Here is a 21,818-nt window from a genome sequence, read left to right on the forward strand (position 1 = left end):
AACATTTTTAGCTGCCCCCTCAAAATCGCATCTGGGGGAAATAGCCATAGTAGTATCAGTGACTAGAAAGTTCACTTCTATTTCCAAGAAGGTGTCCCGAAATGCATCCTTCTATATTTATCCATCAAAAACTAAATAGAGTGTATCCATACTTTTTATTCACACTGTATATATATATATATATATATATATTTTTTTTTTCCTTCCTCATGACTACAAGGAAAAATTTAACTATGTGACTAGAAATATCTTATTCCGGAAATATGTGTCAATAAGTTGTTTCCTGCATTGGTAGAATTCTTCAAAGGAGGGGTGAGCGTTTCAATGACCTCGAAGATCCTAAAAAATAAGGACATCATTGGAACGATTTCATATGTAACATCATTTTCAAAAAAGCTCGAGCTTTGGGAAAAGAATGCCATCCAGTTTCAATATCTGACCGTTGACAAACAAAATCCTCTACAATACCCCAACAATAACCAAGAATACATGAAAATTATTTCAAACTTAAAAGATCAACTTGATGCTCGATTCCAAGATTTTAAAAGCAGTATAATTCGCAACTTCAGTTGTAAAACATTTCAGTGAAGATCAGGCTAAAGCTGAAACAGAAGTTGTTGAGTTTCAAAATGATGTTCTCTAAGAAACCCTCTCTGGAAAAACCACTGGAAATATTTGGCCACTAGTCCCTAAAGAAAAATATCAAATTTCCACTCGGACTCGTTTAGAAGTAACAGCAGTAACTGGAACATGTATCTGTACCATTTTGGTAGTGTACTCTGAGAACGTATGGTTCTAAATTAGTACAAGTGCATTTTGTAGTCGGTTACAGAAAGAACCGCGTACACATTGAAACTACAAGAAACAGTAGAAACTAATCTCACTTCTGTAGTTGGTGTGTGACGGTAAAATTGAAATATATACCGTTTCGAACAACATTGTATAATTATATATAAAAAAATTTGTATTTCGTAAATTAAATTAGTTATAAAGTTTTAACTTTATTATCATTTATTTAAAAGCTCCAACATAAATGTTAATTTTAGTTTGAAATAGACAGTTATGAGATTGATTATTTAGAAATGTCCTTGAGAGGGGGGGCAGCTCCCATTCTTCCCCCCCTTTTAGTGTGCACTTGAAGCTTCATATGATGTTAGATGGCAGTGCATCCCCAGTCATGGGATTTGACATTAGTGTAGCATAGTTGTCCACAGGATATCTGGAATTGGTTGCTAGATTTTTCAAAATGTTATTTCGACATAGAAAAAATTGAGTCTGATGTTGCTGGGATCTCCTCTATTGGGGTTGTTTAATTTTTTTGGAACTGGAACCTTAGCAATTTGCAATTTGTACTTTTAAGGAAAATAAAGGCAGACACTGGAACACTGTTAATTTGCATGTATTGAAACAACGTTTGAAAATGCACAAATATTTATTTTGTTGTGCACATATAAAAAGTATCAATATAATGAAATTATAAATTGGGTAATCTATACATTACAATAATTACAATGTAGCTATAATGAGTCAATTCATTGTGAATGGTGAGTTTAGCCCCATTTCATCTAAAATCTGACTTAACACTTGGAATCTGGAGTTTACATTCATCTATAGAGATAAAAAAAGTCCACGAGTAATATGTTCACAATGAACTTTTTGCATCGTTTAGATATCAGAGATAACTTATATGACAAAAGAAGTCTGCCTGGTTTCCCAGCAGCCACCCAGTGTACCATAGATGAAGGTGTGTTCTAATTGTTTCATTACCTGCACAACTCAGTTCACTATGACGTTTCAGTCACGACCCCAAAACACGGTTGGCAAATGAGTTTTCTACACAACGTAGCTATGGTGGGGGGGGGGGGGGGGGGGTTGATTCAATGTAAATGTGAGTTTAGCTCCATTCCACATTCTGAAATCTGACGCTGTCATACTGTCCTGGAATCTGTTTCCCACCCCACAATACATAGTTCAAGCACTGTATAGATAGAACACGCTTTTCGAAGTTGGCAAACTTAATTTTACACTAATAGACTATTAAATTAAATATGTACAACGTATACACAAATTTACTTTGTTTTTCATTGTGTGCCTTTCTTCTACTTTAAAGTGTGTATTGCAAATTGATTTATCAGACTCTAGTACATAAAAAACAATTAATTTCAGATTTGAAGCAACACACAGTGTATAATATTTACCAGTATAGTGGGTTTAGTTTTTAATAGAATAGAATAGAATAAATATATTTTATTGCGTTGAATATATATATATATTACATTGTACTGCAATAGTCAATAATACCAATTTTTTACGGTATTTATCTTAAAAACTAAATCCATTCACTCGACTTTCCATACAGTTGCACGCAGGCAGACAATCATACACATACAAAAAAAAACAAAATTCATAATTCATGGGATCAACCCCCAGGATTGCAACACCGCCGCGAATATCAATCCCAAGTGTGCTCCATGAAACTCGCCAACTGAGTAAAAAGCACAAGACACCAGGTAATATTCAGCATAAGACTCGTTGCTATCTTTGAAATAGCCCAGGATAAAATCATTACTGGTGAGTTGACCCTTGTACCTATCGTACGATTTAACGGCCGTCTGCCATTGGTGGACACATTGCGTGGTCCTGTATGTCTGTTTGTTCGCCGTCCAGGAGCGTCCCTTAGACGTCCGGACATTCAGTTGTACCGTAGAAGCCATTCTGGAGAATAGTCCGGCCGCGTTCACGCCAATATCTCGTACTTTGTTCCTGTTGTAGTTTCGTCTTTCTCTGTTGGGCAGAGTAATGCTGTCTTGTGCTTCGATGTCCTCTTTCTCGTACTCGTTAGAAGCGTGTGTGCATCGTAGCTTCCGTCGGAGGTGACCTGGTTCGGTTGCGGTCTCTTACCGCTTTGTTGTCTTGATGGTTCTTCTCTAAATTTGTTCCTACTCAGATGCCAATGACTCGTTTTTTTTTTTTCGTTTTTCCATGGATCCCACTGCAGCCCTGAAAGTTCCCCCTCGGATGAAGCGAGGCAAGAATCAAGATTAATATCGGTGAGTTGCCATCGGTCCTCAAGTGCATCCTTTCTACTTCATGTCTCACTCGTCCTTCCATCTCCGGATGTAATTATTTTGAATTTTAATTTTGTTTGTGCTCTCTCTAAAACTTAATATTCCTAATTGGTCTCCGAATCAGATTATTTCTCCTTTTCTCCACTTAACACACAATAATCATAGACATTTTGAACCTGCAAACTTGGTTTTCCATTACTCGAAAATAATATATCAACGAGATACAAAAAAAATCAAAGCAACAATTTTTTCTTACTAGGGTGTGTAATGATTGGCTCACATATAATAATATTATCTCCATTTGAAAAAGAACAAAATAATCAATTAAGAAAACCTTAGAACAGGCATATTGTTGTCTGTGGGAGTACAGTATTTACTAATTAAATTTACTTTGTCTCGGTTCTTTAGAGTCTGCCTGCACTTCTTTTTGAAAACCACAGAAAAAGAAATATAAATTAAAATATTACCAAATTTGTAAAAGAAATCATTTAACGTAACTTTATAATATGCATTAGATAATGACATCCAATTAAGTACTACAGTGAAATTTAGAAATACTCAAATATATTTTTTTATGTGTAGGTTAGCGTATGGTGTACCTGAGCCAAAAATAAACTCTAGCCAATCTTTTACAATGACAACTTTTCATACATTCAATTTCTTCATATTAAAAGAAATATAGGTAAGAAAACTACAGTGTTTAGTAAAAAATGTATGGAACTGCCGTGATATTATTTATAGATTTGGAAAAGTAAGATATTACAAAAGGTAAGCAAGTTCTCCAATTCAAACTTGTGCATTATCATGAAATAAAGGCATGAATTTACATATTTTATGAACTAAATTTTACTTACACAATTAATTCGTTGAATGCAGGTAATAAAATATGAATTTATAAAAGTAAAAACTTTCCTTATTAACAATGTTTTTTAGAACAAGAATGTTGTAAAATTTTACAATGTTTACATAATTAATACGTACGTAATATGATAAATGTGTAAATCTAGACAGTCAATGTTACATTGTGAAAATTTGCTGATAGAGTAGAATGGTTTTTCAACTAATCAGCTGTGAAGTCTTCTCTTCATGTTGCTTCCTCTGTTGGTTCTTGATTCCCTTGTTAGATGATTGAAGAATCTAACACCCTTACATGCTGGGGTTTTCTCATATTACTGCAATATCATAAAGTTCAGCTTTGCATTTGTTCTATGTGTACAGATCGGAGCCTCTCAGCAAGTCTTTGCCATTAGCATACATTACTAATTGCTGTAAATAGAGCCCACCAGTTGTTAATAGCTTGCAACTTGAAAGCAATAGCAAGCAATAACTTGAAAGCCTCCCTACTAGAGTCAAGGTTTTGGAGTACGACCAGGATTCTTCTGAGTCTTTGGATGATTACTGCAGAAGTCCCTCCTCCTTTTGGTATACCTTAAGTGTGTTTAAAAAAGTGCGAAGTATGTATGCAGTTGTTTGTTGTTGCTCGGTCATTTTGTGGTCTTGACTAGTTTAAATTTACAGGCACTACATGGAATATAATTGTTTCTGAGGTTGCCTATGTGTGGGATCCAATTTAATAATATAATTAACTGTGTTATACTTTTCACAATAAGAACAACTCAATTAACAGTTTCGGTATAAGTTCCATTTCTTTTATGAAAATCTATAATAATTTACTATACTGTATATATTTGCATTAATAACAAGATACAACTCTGGGAAACCTAACAGTACTAACTACATCCATATTACAAATAAATTTCTTACCAATGCCATTTGTAAGATAAATATCTTGCATTCATCTAACTCATTAATCAACTCTACTACAAATAAAATATAACATGGTTTTTAAACAGAATAAGAAAATAGAGACGAAGGAAATCTAAGTGGACTTTACTTAAATTGTGACTTGTTGATATTTTTTTTATGAAAGAGACAGTGATCTTACATTTCACATTGAATTTTTCCTCTGTTAAAAAAGAATTATTAGCACCATACCTGCCTGCTTAATTCAACATTAGTTTTCTGGGGGAAAGGACTTTCTGGAGGAGTAGTCGATGAACTCCAAAGAAGAAGTGATTACTGAAAAGGGATCCAAATCGGTCTTTAATGATTTATAACGACTTGGTATGAAGCTTTCACGTTTTTAGCTACAGCCTCTACAAAACTCTCACTTTCAGCCTTTCTTACCTCTTCTGTAGCTTTTCTGAATTTGTTCTTGCAGTCTGTCTTGCAGTTTTGGCTTGTCTGTCCTTGACACATTCTGTGGAGTTAGCCACACAATGTATGATCACAATGTGTTGTTGTGATTATATAGTGTCACAACAACTCTCCTAATATCTGTAGCTCAGCTTTAAATCATCTATGACCTTCAGATTGTCAACAAAACGTTAGCTTTTGGTTTTAACTGAAAAACCTGTCATCAAATGAAGTTTATTATACGTATACAGGGTGTCGAAAAAGTCCCGGGACGGTTAAATATTTTTCAAAATATTTAAAATAGAGCTACAAAACATTACACAAAGTTAACTGGACATAAAAATCTATTTTATCACATATTCAGTGATCCGCTACCTCCTCTGGGGGGCGGCCCGCTAGGAGTCAGAAGAAAATCTTAAATGTAAGCCTAGGTTGATATGCATATCAAATAAAAGGTCTTTATTATTAGAGTACAGAGCCACAAACCCGACCTCAAACGGATAACCGAGTTAAAAAGTACAGCCGTCCAAAGATGTGTATTTTTTTTACATTAATCCCAAGTTGCAAACTCTATCCATTTTTGAACGGCTGTCATTTTTTATGTCCAGTAACTTTGTGTAAGGTTTTTTAGCTCTATTTTAAATATTTTTGAAAAATATTTAACCGACCCGGGACTTTTTGGACCCAAACTCTAGCCATCTTTGAACTGTCATTTTTTACTCGGTTATCCGTTTGAGGTCTGTACTCTAATAATAAAGACCTTTTATTTGATATGCATATCAACCTATGCTTACATTTAAGATTTTCTTCTGACTCCTAGCGGGCCGCCCCCCTGAGGAAGTAGCAGATCACTGAATATGTGATAAAATAGATTTTATGTCCAGTAACTTTGTGTAAGGTAAGGTTTTGTAGCTCTATTTTAAATATTTTGGAAAATATTTACCGACCCGGGACTTTTTGGACACCCTGTATATTGTATCCTTACCAAACTGACTGTATCCAATCAAAAAACCGTGTATAGTTGATCTCTAAATAAGATCTTTTTCAAAAAAACTAAATACTTACTGTACTAACAGCAATGTCCTTAGAAATAATAAACAACCTGCCTCTTCAATACTGAGTAGTATGGACACAATCACATAGTGTTCAGAGCGTGGAAGATCTATAACCTCCTGCATTTAGGTTGTTATTATGATTTCAATTTGTACAATTTTTTGGTACTTTTTAAAATTACCACTTTGAAAACCAACACTACAGAACTAGTCCCTACACAGAAACCATATTAAGGGAGTTTTAAGTAAGAAGTATAAACCCCCTCTAACATTTTTATTATATTTTATTCGTACCATGATTACTTTTATTAAACACTTTTCGTAATAATACAACTTTACTATTACAATGCCACTTTTAATCGTAATGCCTGGTTCAAATTCATTAGAGTATTTATATTAAATATACACATAAAGTTATGTAAAAGAACAAACAATTTAATTAAATTGAGAACGAACAACATACTTTTATAAACAACATATTTGAATCATGTGAAAGCTGCAGATAATCAATAAATCACAAGGCGGAACATGGAGAAGAGCTGATATATTATGGACATATATTACAGCAGATGTTGCATGTAGATGGGCATAGAAGGGGCTGTTATCCTCACGGAATGTGTTTTCCCAAAGTGTTTATGAGACATACTGAATTTGTATTGTTTCTCAGGAACTAGTTCTTTATTTTGAACAAATAAAATGAACTAAATAATAAATGGCAAGTATTGTATAAATTATTGCTAATTTTTAATTAATTTCTGCTGCTTTGTCAATGTAGGTTCTAATATTTTTGCTTCTAAAAGATAAGTCCAAAATCGTTTTTGCCTGTATCAAAAGTGGTACAACCACTCAGTCACTATAAAAAAATAATTTGATCTATAATGTTATAATTGAGTTGCAGATTTCTTTAGATAATAAAATGATAATTTTAGTAATCAATTCATAAGTCATTAGAAAATTCTCTCAATTCGTATGTAATTGAAAGATGCTCTCTTTATCAGTACCGTAGAGCTTAAACAGGGATAGAGACAAAAAATCCTTTTAGCACACCCTTGGAGTGACTTTGATAAGCATGCTCCTGATAAGAACAGTTAAATCCTGTATAGTTGGAAAAATCATATAAATTTTAGTTTTTGTGGAATTTTCTTGTTGGCTTGATAGAAGCCCATTTCCCCAAGGCAATGGTCTATTTAACCAAAATGGACTGTGAGTTATGTATCTATAAAAATAACCTCTCTATTTATAAACAAATATTATTTAGTTGATTCTTAAAAATTATGTTTATTTAAGCAGATACCCTCAATTTAGAAATAAAAAGGCTGTAAAATCACGGAACTATATTTTTAACAGTTCACATGAATGTTTTATTTGCCATGACGCTCTTCTGACGGGTTTATCAGAATGTACTAAGTAGGTTACGATAATCTCATGTTTTCTTTATTCGTCTCAGTGATTATTTTTGTAAGAAGCAATGGTTTTGACAAAATAAGACATACGACTAATTTACATTTCAAGTTTATATTCAAGTTTATATAAAGTCTATATATATATATATATATATATATATATATATATATATATATATATATATATATATATATATAGACTAGACTGGGATTGCTCATTCCACTATTCCCAATGCACGGGCTATCTGTAGTTGGAAGGAGGGGCCCCCCATCCCCACTCTCTCTCCGAGGGTTATGATCATGCAGGCGGCCCACGAGGAGCTCGTGAGTTCACACTGGTGTCACGAGCTCCTCATGCAGCGGGAAAATGGGGTGATCGCAACCGGCGGAGAGAAAAAGTGGGGGCAGAGCCGAGCAGTATCGATAAATCCCGAAAATTCGTCGAGTGGTCAGAGCCAAGCAGTGCCGACAAACCCTGAACATGCGGCTGATAGCGACCTCAGTTCGGAACGGTTCTGATTTCTATTATGAATTAATGAGTCGCTTTATATACGAACATATCTGCAAAACATAGAAATGATATCGAATTAATTATATTAATATTGAACTTTCTTTATAACTCCAAAGACACTTTACAAAATGTGAGATGGTGGACAACGAATAAAATGTCATATATATATATATATAATTGAAATAACATGACGAGATGAAAAGAATATTATATCAGATTGTAACCCCTACAGCTCCCTTAGTATCTGCCTGATGAGTCTGTGATTTTGCGAAGGGGAAGGGAAGAGATCTTACTAGTCTGTGAGAGGGACTTGACGCATACGAACCAGCGAGGACAGAATAAAACTGTCCTCGCTGATACGAACCTGACAAGAGATAAATGCTTGAAGGATAAGTAACGAAATAACAGATTCTGATCAAACTACTAAACCGACATAAAAAGTAGAAATTTCATAATTAATAAAAATTTATCGTCTTCAAAATGGCTAACAATGTTCATTTTTAAATTTTAAATAAAAATCTCCTACCATAATTTGTTTTATATGAATAAAATAATCGATCTGATTCTATACATAAAATTCTATTATCTCCAGTTTATAAATAATTTTTAAAAGCTGAAACAGTTTAAAATTAAATGATGAACATAGAAAAAAATGTTGGATACTGAGGTGCTGCTATCCATTGATTAAATTTCTTAATATTCTCCGGTATGTTTAACCTTAAGTACAAGTGCTTCCGTCAATTACGCAAGCGACCTATGCCCAGACAGTTGGCCAACGATTTATTATTGCTTCTATTCTAACATTTGTTTGCACAATAACCAGAATCGATTAGAAGACTCTTCGCCGTTATGGACTTGTCTTAGAGATTCCAAGCCATTATATTATGCATGAACACATTTTTTACTATCCGCATTATATTTGAAAATGTGAAAACTGTTAAAGATACCAAAGTAATTTACTCACATATTCCTTCACAAAATTAAAGTTTCATTAAAGATTATTAATAATAAGTTATTATTTATATAAGTTAAAGCTTATTTCACACAGCTTACCTCACAGGGTACCAGAGTTTCGCACTCGCTGTAAATTTTCATTGATCTAAGCAAGACAAGTTCGCAATCAGTGAGATAAAGTTTTTAAGTAACTTAGTAATGTTTACTTTCACAAAGAGCACAAAACAATAGTTGCATTAACCTTATCAGTTGGTAACAGATAAGATTCAGACAGTAAACAAACCGAATGCTGTTATCGATGTGTCGGTCTGGCTCTGGCGATGTCAGGCAGGCGTCCGGCGTGTCGCGGCGTCTTACGCGTCCAGTCGTGTCCAGTTCGAAATTCAGAGTTCACACTAGTGATGGGGGAATCGAATAGTATTCGAATACAGCCAGATTATTCACATATTCGTACATCAAAATAAATTCGAATACTTTTGAAATGAATACATTCTCTGGAAGAATTGAATTCAAACCCTGGAGTATTCTTTTATTCTGACCAATAGTAGGCTATTCAAATCAAATATTCAAGAGCTGTATTCGTATTCATATGAGGTTTAAAATGAATACATATATGGAGACTTTGAAAAGAATAATTTAGGGGAGATTCATAATTTGAAAAAAAATAGTTAAAAATTTTAATACTTAAAAAAATGTATCAATGTATAAATATTAAATTTAAAAATACATATTATTTAAGAGTTACAGTTGTAAGCAATAAAGACAAATATGAATGTTTATTTCATATTTTTGTGTAAAAACAACATATTATTGAGGTTTTCTGGCTTCAGTCTATTTCTACGGTAATTAGTGCCAAGACCTGCTGTGGAAAATAGTCTTTCAGACGGAATTGAAGTAGCAGGTAAACAAAGATATTTCTTCTGAAGTTCGTATATCATGGGTACGACTTGTTTATACGAGGCACCAAAAGCCAAAAGCACAGAAAGCAAAAGTATTCGAATATAGGGGTGAATTCGTGACAAACAAGTGAAATAACCCAGGAACAATAGATTGCGGGAAAGAAGAAAGACAGGTCTAGACCTGTCTGTTAGAAACGCTCAGCTGAGCAAAAGTATTCGAATACATATTCGAATACAGGGGTGAATTCGAATTCACTGTATTCGATTCTTTTAAGTATTCGATTCTCCCATCACTAGTTCACACACGAGCTTCTCGTGGGCCACCTGCATGGGGTGATCATAACCCTCGGAGAGAAAGAGTGGGGGCAGAAATAAGCAGTACCGACAAAGGCCGAACATGCAGCTGATCAGCGACCTCAGTTCGGAACGGTTCTGATTTTTATTATCTATTATGAATTAATGAGCCTTTTTATATGCGAATATATCTGAAAAACATATAAATTATATAGAACTACATTAATGAAACTATTGAACTATTGTAGTTCATTAAATTATTGAACTACATTAATGTTTGTTCAATTAATTATATTAATATTGAACTTTCTTTGTACCCCCAAAATGTGAGATGGTGCACAACGAATAAAGTGTCATAACTTCATCATATTTAGCATATAGGCTTAAAACGACGGTAAATATTTTTTTTTATTTCATTGGAAAGGTATTAACATTAATAGGGCAAAGCAACACATTCATATGCATAAATGCAACATATTTTAATATAGAGTCCTTAAAATTGGTACTATATTATAATTTAATAATTACTCTACAAAAGCTGTAATAAAAGTTATCACAGTAGATGTGTTAAGAACTAGACACTAACTGAATTAAAAAAGGAACTTGTGAGCAAATGTTCAACAAAAACATAAAAATATAGAAATATGACAAAATCTATCCCAACTACCTAACTTAACTACGCCAAGTGAAGGGTTGCAGTATTGGTTGACTCATAACTCCGTTCTGTGGCATGTTCTTTGATATCTTATTGTATTTTCTTTTGAGAACTTTGGTATTTGAAACACTTTTTAAGTATTACTATTTTAATAATCTTAATTTATTATGATCAAGTTTTAACTTATACCAATATACAAATATAATGTTACAGAACAATTTTATTGGTTTACATTTTTAAAATACAAAAGATCCAATTAAAGACTCAATTTAATGATTGTTTTTGTATTTTGGAGTTCCTAAAGTTCATTATGTAAATACTGTGCTAAGAAAGCAAGTCTCAAATATTTTTAAAAGTGTAAATGTTTGCACGCATGCATGATTACAATCAAATATGAGTGAATAAGCAAATTAAAAAAGTACATTTAGCTTGGGAATTCACTTGCAAACAAACACATTTTTAAATTTTGCGAGTAGGGTTCTTTTTAACCTCCCGGATGTTTAATCCACCCTCGATTTTTTTCTAGCTACACCACTGTATGTAACGAGGTTACTTTGTTACATTAAACTTCCTTGTCTTGTTGTGCATTTCGATACTCCGTTGTATTGGTTTATTTTTATGTAGACAAGATTAATTGCCTGCCATTAAATAAGTTGTTAAATGGAGGTTTAATGAAATCAATTCAATTGTGGTGCATCCTGCAACATCCAGCTTTAAAAATGTAATTTAAATATATAGTATGCTGTACCAAACTACTGAAAGGTGTTTAGCTCAGAGTATAACCTTAAAACACAGTGGTACATTTTAAGAGATTTGCCAGATTAATTGCCTGTTATTAATTACGTTTGTAAAATCAAGGTTTTATTAAGTAAATGTAATTGTGCTGCATCCTGCAACATTCAGCTTGAAAGTGTAATTTAAATATATGTATCCATATTGAACTTTCTTTATAACTCCAAAGACACTTTACAAAATGTGAGATGGTGCACAACGAATAAAATGTCATAATCTCATCATATTTTGCATATAGGCTTAAAACGACGGTAAAATATTTTTTTGTGCTATTGGAATATATTCAAATTAATAGGGCAAAAGCAACATATTATAATGTGGAGTCCTTAATTGGTAGTAAATAAATTAATAATTACGCTACAAAATCTGTAATAATAGTTATGTAATAGCTGTAATAAAACTAAGGGGATTAAAAAAGAAACTTGCGAGTCAATATTCAACCAAAAACATAATTATAGAAAATATGACAAAATCAATGAGAACTACCTGACTTAAATACCTAACATAGCACGTGACATCATTAATAAATCCAATATTTCCTAATTATATTATATTACTATAACTGTAACTATTAGGTGAAAGGAGTATAGTATGGGCCACGGATATATACATATATAAACTGTATATTTTTTTTATCATATGCAGCAAAAAAACATACATTATCATTTATCTAGACTGTATTCATTAAGTTAACATCCGTTTAACATGTTTCCATGTATACGAAAAAGTTTTTTGGTAACTTAGAATTTTATGGAAATACTGAAAAAATGTATATCTGTCGGGTATTATGGGCCACTTAATATACTATAGGAAATAATTAGTATGTATAAAAGTACTTTTTGTGTGATGAAAGCAATTTATTTTAATTACAATAACATATGATAGAGGTAAACAGAGGTTTTTTTACATTGTAGTACTATACTAGTTGTTTACTTGCAATCTCATAATAGTAGAACAAAGGATCATCAATTTCGGCACACAGCTCATAAGCCCAGCCTTTACGAGTCTTGCACTGGATCCAGTTTTCTTCATAACTAGCTCCACAAACAATGCAGTCCACGGTTGAAGATGTTACAGGGTTTAGGCATTGTTGTAATCAACAAATTTTGTGGTTTTATCCTTTTTTGGATTTTGGCAACATTTTTTGCAGTTCTCTGTTTCGTAAATCGGATTTGTTTTCTTGCTTGTCTTGCCTCTTCTTTTTTCGTTTCAGGACTATCTCTTGATTGTTTGAAATCGCTTTAACTTTTTCTTTGCAGGGTACTTCTAGGCACGTTGTAACGTTTTGATGCAGTCCTTTCAGACATTTGAATTTCCAAAACAACAGCTACTGCAAGTTTCATAGCATCTTCCGACCATTCCACTCGGCCCTCGCCTTCCGGTTTCTTTTCAAACTTTGGCATAACTGCGGTCCTATAAACGCAAAGAAAGAAATATTACTAAAAAATCGGCTATTTACAGTGGCCCATACAACCCCGATTATGGAGTGGTCCATAATATCCGACTGACATTGAGACAAAAAACATGGCGGCAACTAGGCCAGGTTAAATGGAATCGAAATGAAACTTTCCGTAATGTATAATTATAAGGTAAACTTGATAACAATAATAATTTAATAGCTTTAATCCTTACCTATAATAATACAGGAAGCTGTTAAAAGGTACTTGAAGCACCGGTTTCCAGGTTCACAAACAAACAAATCTCTCTCATACTCAACGCAACGTAGTGACGACGACCAACTACCTGCACATGGTGGGGCGACACTAGCGCTGCTTGCTTAACACCGTTCAGAAGCTGCTACCTGACGGCAATATTTTAAAACAACGGGTGGCCCATACTTCCCGCCGGCCCATACTATCCGCTTTCCCCCTATATTATTCTAAATTTTGCGAGTAGGGCTCTTTTTAATCCTCCTGGATGTTTAATCCACCCTCGAATGTTTTCTAGCTACGCCACTGAATGTAACGAGGTTACTTTGTTACATTAGACTTCCTTACGTTTTTTTTGGGTCTTTCGATACTCCGTTGTATTGGTTTATTTGTATGTAGACAATATTAGATGCATGTCATTAATACGTTGTGAAATCAAGGTTTAATTAAATTAAATGTAATTGCGCTGCATCCTGCAGCATCCAGCTTTGAAAATGTAATATATATATATATATATAATATATATCTTATATATATATATATATATATATATTGTACCAAATTCCTGAAATGTGTTTAACTCAGAGTAGAAGCTAAAAAATACAGTGGTTACATTTTAAGAGATTTGTCAGATTAATTGCCTACAATTTAAATTTGTGCTGCATCCTACAACATTCTACCTTTGAAAATGTAATTTAAATATATGTATGCTGTACTAAACTACGGAAAGGGGTTTGAAAATACAGTGATACATTTTAATAGGTTTGCCAGGTACTGAACTACATTAAATTCAGAGAAGTACAGAGCGAGAACGCGCTGGGACTGCTCATTCCACTATTCCAATACACGGGCTATCTGTAGTTGGCAGGAAGGGCCCCTCCATCCCCACTCTTTCTCTCCGCCGGTTGCGATCACCCCATTTTTTCGCTGCATGAGGAGCTCGTCACTGGTGTCTGGTGTCTCGTATCTCGAGGGTACGAGCAGGTGTTCAGTGGTGGACATCTCCCTACTACACTCTGAATATTTAGTAATTGCTCAATTTCCCTTCATCAAAGCGGTGGGGAAGAGGTGGTTGAGTTCTCGCCCTTCCCTCGAGTACGTCTCGTTCAATTCTAATTATGTATGAAAGGAGACTACATATTATCCTTTTCTCTTACCTACTACATTAGTGACAGTTGTTCATTCACTTTTGTGTGTTTTAATGTCTTACCTATATGTGTTCCGGAATAACACACGAGATAAGTTTTAAATTAAAAAAAATAGGTTTGAATAGTACTTATTTGTGACTTAAACAGCTTTATAAATTCTTAATGTTTATCCCATTTGATAGTGTTTTATTTTACTCTATCATGTCTTATACCAATAAACTGCTCGAAAACAACTATCTAGGTGTTAGTACATGTAACTGTAACAAACTTAGTACCTACAAAAAAAAAAAAAATTCTTTCAACATTTTGTGAATAGTAAATTAGTGCACAAAAAGTAAACAATACCATTGTGAGAGAAATACATTTACAATTTGAGGAATTATTTAACTCTAAGTGAAATATGTTGATCCATCTTATAAAATATAGAACTAAAGTCACAAATAAGTCCAACTGATATAATAAAAATAATGTTTTTTATTATTTTTATATAATTGTTTTATTTAGAATTTTAATTGTTATTTATTAAAACGGTTCTGCTTTTAGTTTAGGTTTTGTGCACCAGTTGCTTACGCTTGTTTATCCTTTACAATTAATTATAAATTGATAATTAGAAGTGAATAAATTAAATATAGCCTACACTGAACCACCTACAGCCACACAAGACAAAGCGGCATTCAGTATTAAGAAGTACAAAATATCACAAGACAAACTGACAGGACAAGACAGGCTCAAATACTGCTACTGCGGAAATGCGCTACTGCGACGCAAATGACGCAATATTGAAATTATATCGTAAGGGCAGTGACGCAGTGCACTGGCTGACAGCCGAGCCAGCTGATTCATGGGGTGGCCGTAGAGGTAAAGGGATTAAATGTGTGAGTGCTGTGCAGTTGGAGAGGGAATTAACTTCGTTCCACTGCATTCCAACAGAGACCATAAATACAATATCCGATCTGATCTGACGCTACACAGGAATGCCATAGTGGCAGAGAGATTTAATATGGTCTCTGATAACAGTATTTGTCGCGTTGAAGCACCCCGTTAGCATTAATCGTATAATAGCTGTACTATTTGTTTAATTATATTTGTTCTACATATTAAGGATATATAAAATATTTATATGTCATATTTTTAGTTTTTATAAAACTTTAGATTTGCAATTCTAAAATCCTGCCTCCCCTTAGCTGCACTAAAACACAAAACGCGATATTTTAGTACGTCTAGGATCCGTACATATCCTTAAATTGTTAAAGTCGATGTTGAGTGTTAGAATGATAAAACAAAGAGATTAAATTCAGAGATTTTATAAATGTATTTAGTGGCCAATCACACTTATTAATTGTGATTAGTAACGAATTAATTGTGGCGGAGTCAGCTCAGGAAATGAGTGGGAAGTACACTGATCATTATTTGTTGTAGGTTGTGCACTGTGCAGTATCTGTAAAAAACACAATTAGGAATGAAGCTCGGTTCTACCAAAAGAGGTACGGTGACACTAACAGTAACAAGGAAGGGAACAAAAGCTAATTACTCACTGATTGTATCAGTCCTGATAGATTGCACTGATTACATTCTGCTATATCAGGAGATTTTAATTGAGTCTGTCCATTAATCAACTTTCGTGTTTTCTTCGAAAAAAAGATAACCTCTAATCAATATATTATAAAGGAATTTAGTTTAGTATGACTCTAATATTTTACAATGTGTTCTAACAAACATACTACTTATCCAAATACTTATTCAATATAATTTCAAATAAGAAAATACTCCAAACAAAATTTAGTAAATTTCAATTAGATTTTAATTAATCAAATGTTAAATATTTAATGATTAACAAAGCATACTTTATATGAAGTTGTTTTTTCAATAAGTTTTTAATTTTGACGTTAAAACTAGTTTTTACTATTAATAAGTAGTCTTATGAAATAGAAAAGTATGAGCTATTTATTTTTTATATTTTCACAAATAGTTCACAAAAGGTTAATGCGGTGTTAAGACTAACAATTATATAGACACGTTTAAATGATAGTAGAAAAAATAAATCTTTAAATTTCATACCATCCTTGTTAAAACAATCAAACACTTATGTTGTTCCTCTAAAGTGTAGACAATGTTCCCATACACCCAATGAGCCTTCGGAAAGGTTACACAAATTTTATGGTATAGTCTTTCAATGCAATGCGTTAATTTACTGAATATGTTGATTAAAACACACACTGTTACCACCAAAGTGGTTTGACCGGAATGTTTTGGTTTCTTTTATGAATATTTTTACATAAAGCCATCAATAAGCTGTTTGTAGTTTGCATAAACGTATAATAACGGAAATAAACGAAATATTTATCGTTGCTGTCATACAATATGCACAATCAGGGATTCTAATAAAGAAACTCGCGATGAGATGCACATAAGTGCGAAAAATCGAAACGAACGCTCCTTACTATCAGTAATTGTTTTAGTGTTTTTAGTCACGATAAAACAATTTCTCTATTTCCTAGACAGCAGTATTTATTAAGGTTGGTTTTATAACGGCGTTCAAACAATATTTATAATGCATTAAATGGACTTTAAACCATTAATTTGAAATATTAATTTAATCCACTGGTGCAATCTGGATACAAATTTGATATTACATTTTTCTTTTCTATCTGCATTGATAGTTCTAAAATTTAAATTTTATTGTAAACCAATGTTTCTGCCTATTTGACTAACTTTAATTGAAATTGATAACAGTTGTTTAGTCAGTTAAATGTGGACTATGAAACACAAATATCACCATTTTTTCGAATTTTAAAATGTTCCATGCAACATTTCATACATTTCTCTTCATATAAACATTTCCTCGCATTCTAAACATAATAAAAAAAGAATTAGCCAGATTGGTCCAGTCGTTCTCGGAATTAACTATCTAATGCAATAAAAATAATATTAAACGCTGTTATACAAACCACCTCACAGTACGAAGCCGTGAATGTTTGCACATAAGGTAATCGAATTTGGTTAGATCGAAGGTAAACGAAAAGAGCCGAAAGAAGACGCTTTATGATCGAAACTGGTTTTCGTTGATCCACAATTATAATTCTTGGAAAATTAATTTAAAAGGCCGATTTTGATTCTTTATAACCTTAAACCTTATTAGTCAATCGAGATTCATCCATATAAATTAATTGTACTGAATAACTTATCAACTCCAAGCAAAACCGCGAAAGATATAGGCAGGAAATATGGTACACAACTTCATAATGCGCCCAAGACGCTCACGAAGGAACGACTATCAATTATCTCAGAAGTGTCTAGAATGTGGTAGAAAAAGAATACGTGAATATAGTGTACTGTTTTTCAACAGGAAATTGCATGCGAATCCGCGGGAAACTGCTAGTATATGATATAAAACATAATTAACCATTTAGTTAGACTACACAATATGTTACAATAACAGATTTTGTGAAGAGAATAGCATTCCAACATATAATTAGTTAACCATTCCCTTGCTTCTCTAATGTTTATAAACTTCAACTCTCATCTGAGAGCGGACCACACTCTTTTGCTCTTTAATTAAAAACTTTACATTCATTCGTTGTGATTTCAACTAGTCTTTTGAAACTCTCTCAAAATTTTCCAAATACAGACAAATTTTCTATTGAGACATTTTTGAGCCTTCTAGGTTTGTAATATTGTTCATTCTTTAACTGCTCCTCAAAAGTAAAATGAAGGCTAATTCAATACAAAGAAATTAGTCTTTAGGCACTTTTTTCTTGATCCACCCTATCATATACTAAATAAATCGTAATCAATCACCTTCCCAAAAATAATCCTAATCAGGCGATTTCTTACAGCCGTATAGGATATTCCTATAATATGAAATTGAAGGTGTTTGAATATTTTTCCAATTAATTTGGTGCTATTTTGAGTGAATATTTCTTTAATGAACTTTTCATTTTACGAACATGTAGCCATTGGACGCCTTTTTGATGGTAAGCTGGAGATATGATATAATCTACGTGAAACATGAAACATTGTTCTCAGCTTGTGACCTGTTTTAAAATTTTCACACCGCAATCTCAATATATACATTTTATATTCCATTATTTTCAAATAATGGATTAGAAATAATCATTAATAAAGTAAAATAATAAATATTATAAACTGATGACAGTTCTGTACGAATCAACAAGGTGTTTAGAGGTAAAGTTAAATAAATCTGAATTGTCTTGACCATAGTTTGGTTAAAGATAACGTAACAAAAAAAGACATATTATTAAATATCAATCTAAGTTAACAGCTTTCATCTTTCATAAAGCTTTTCTATCACAAGAACTAAAGAGCATAGGTTTGAAAAGTAATTCATGTTCTAAAAATTACTCAAACTTAATTTAGGATAATAACACTGTGACTCATCAAACACAGAGCCACTATAAATTTGCGTTACAATTTTCATAGACTCTAGGTTGACTTTTTTTAGACAAAATATTTCTAGAATTTTTGAACGCTTTCTCGAAAATTAGCTTTTTTAATTTGTAATAAGTTAGGAGCTTAGCCAAATACCGATTGGAAGTGAACTCACCAACTCGGTAAACAGCCAGACTAACCCAAGTTCCTTAAAAGAGCCAAAGCCTTTGGAATATTATTAAATTTAATTTTCAACAAGTACAAAAAAGGGTAGTTAGCCTAATTTTTTCAACACTTTAGTTCATATCGTATATATTACAACTTCAAATGCTACTTGACTTGTGGGTTTATAAAAACTATTTATACTATATAACTACAATTAATATTTATGTAAAAAAATTACAAGCAGAAGTAATTGTCAACTCTCCAGCCAACCCGGATTTGCCCACTCCATAGGACAACACACCGGTACTAAACTCTGAAATAGCAGAAATCCCAAAACACCAGAAAACCTCTCTCAGAATCCTGCACCAAAATATTGACTGCCTCTCAAATAAAATAGAGCGGCTCTCCCACTTCCTCAGTGAAGAAAATCCAGATATCACAGTATTAACAGAATATGGACTATCCAAGGAGAACCTAGAAAACACATACATACCTGCTACTCTCTGGTTGGTGGCTTTTCTAGGAAAAATCATACAAAAGGGGGGTTGCAGTATACATTAAAAAAGGCCTAGAAAGCACAATCCAACTTCTAAAAGTAAGTGAAGAAAAATCAGAACTCATCTGTGAAGCTGCACTCTTTGAAATAAAACTGAAAAGAGACACTCTACTACTGTTAGGAGTCTACATACCTCCAAGTGCCAGCCTAGATAATGCCATAGACATTCTGACAAAACTCCTGAACAAGCCACTCCAAACAGGCAAGAGAACAATATTCATGGGGGACATCAACGTGAACATTCTTCAGGAGGATAATGACAACACCAACATCGAAGAATTTCTTTCATGCTTTAATATATCAAGACTAAAACTGCCACCTAATCGCATCACAAACACAACATCCACATCAATGATTGCATTTGTACGAACATAGAACCCGAAAACATTCAGACATCAGTCATTACATCAGGGTTATCTGATCATTCAGCATAGCTGGCTTCATTTAATTTGAATATGAACATCGCCAATTGCATTAGCTACAAAAAAAAAGAAACTTCAGCCGGGGCTCAATTGAACCTGAGGAACCAAGACTGGAGACAGGTTCACCAGACAGAGGAAGTAAACTCGGCCTACAACATATTTAACAATATTATACAGTCAAATTTAAATCTCTCTTGCCCGTTCACAAAATCCAGAACCAAACGCAATAAATTAGGCAATGTTGGGATGAAGAGTGCTCAAGATTGAAAAATGCTTACATACAAGCCCTTGACCAGAAAATTCTCTATGGACGGACAGAAGATAAAGCAGAAACAAAGACAAGGAAAAATGAATACGGCTTAAAATTGAAAACCCTATGGAAACAGCAAAAAGCCATGTACATCAACAGAGCAGACAACAAATCTAAGGCACTCTGGCACGTGATTAATAGGGAGAAGAAAACCTTAGCCACCTCAGAGAAACTCCAGCTTCGAGTAAATGGACAAATCACGGAAGACCCAGTAGAAATAGCAAATCATTTCAATTATTTCTTCTCAACAATGGCAGAAAAAATACTTCTAGAGAATAATATCGATCCCAGAACTACACACCAAAACAATCCACCCATAGCTCCAACAACCAATATGTTTCAGTTTCAGACTATAACACAAAAATAAAAAAAAGCCATAGACACGTTGAAGCCAAAAACATCATCTGGTGTCGATGAAATAAGTCCTATGGTCACAAAGACGTGTAGAGAAGAACTGACCTCTCCGCTGACGGCTCTAATAAATAAATCTGTACAACAAGGAATTTTCCCAGAACAACTCAAACTCTCTAAAGTGTATCCCAAGTATAAAAAAGGCCCGAAAAATGAAATAAACAGCTATCGACCGATCTCGCTCATCTCAACTTTCTCTAAAGTCATGAAGAAAAATTGTTCTGGAACAGCTCACGAACTATCTTGACCAGAACAATGTGCTGACCAACCAGCAGCACGGATTCCCGAAAGGCAAATCGACGGCAACCGCGCTGATACAACTAGTCGATTACATCATAGACAAACTAGAGGGAGGCTGCATCGTTAACAGCCTTTTTCTAGATTTTAGCAATGCCTTTGATTGTCTCAGCCACAACTGCCTACTACAAAAGCTACAAACAATAGGCATAGTAGGGAAATCAGCAGAATGGTTTCAGAGCTACCTAATAAGTATAAAACAGCAAGTGGAACTACAATATACATTTAACAATATATCACAGAAATATCAATCTGAACCAATCAGTATACAAAGAGGAGTTCCCCAAGGCCCTGTTTTGGGCCCAATGCTGTTCCTCTTACTAACAAATGATCTTCCTGCCCACCTGCAAGACAGCTGCCATACTGTTATGTTCGCGGACGACACTGTCGTAACTCTTGCACGAAAAGATAAGGAACAAAGATATCTAGCACTGAAGAGGCTTTCACTGCGACCAACGAGTACTGTTCTTCCAACCACCTGGTCCTGAACAAATCTAAAACGGTACAGTTGGGCTTCACTACTAAGAACAAGGAAGCAAACATTATGGCACTGCCTGGCCTGGAATCCAGGAAAAAAACTAAACACCTTGGTATCTTCCAACCTAAATTGGAAACCCCACATCGACCAATTGTGCAAGAAATTGAGC

The sequence above is a fragment of the Homalodisca vitripennis genome, chromosome 3 (assembly GCF_021130785.1).
Source record: "Homalodisca vitripennis isolate AUS2020 chromosome 3, UT_GWSS_2.1, whole genome shotgun sequence".
NCBI lineage: Eukaryota > Metazoa > Arthropoda > Insecta > Hemiptera > Cicadellidae > Homalodisca > Homalodisca vitripennis.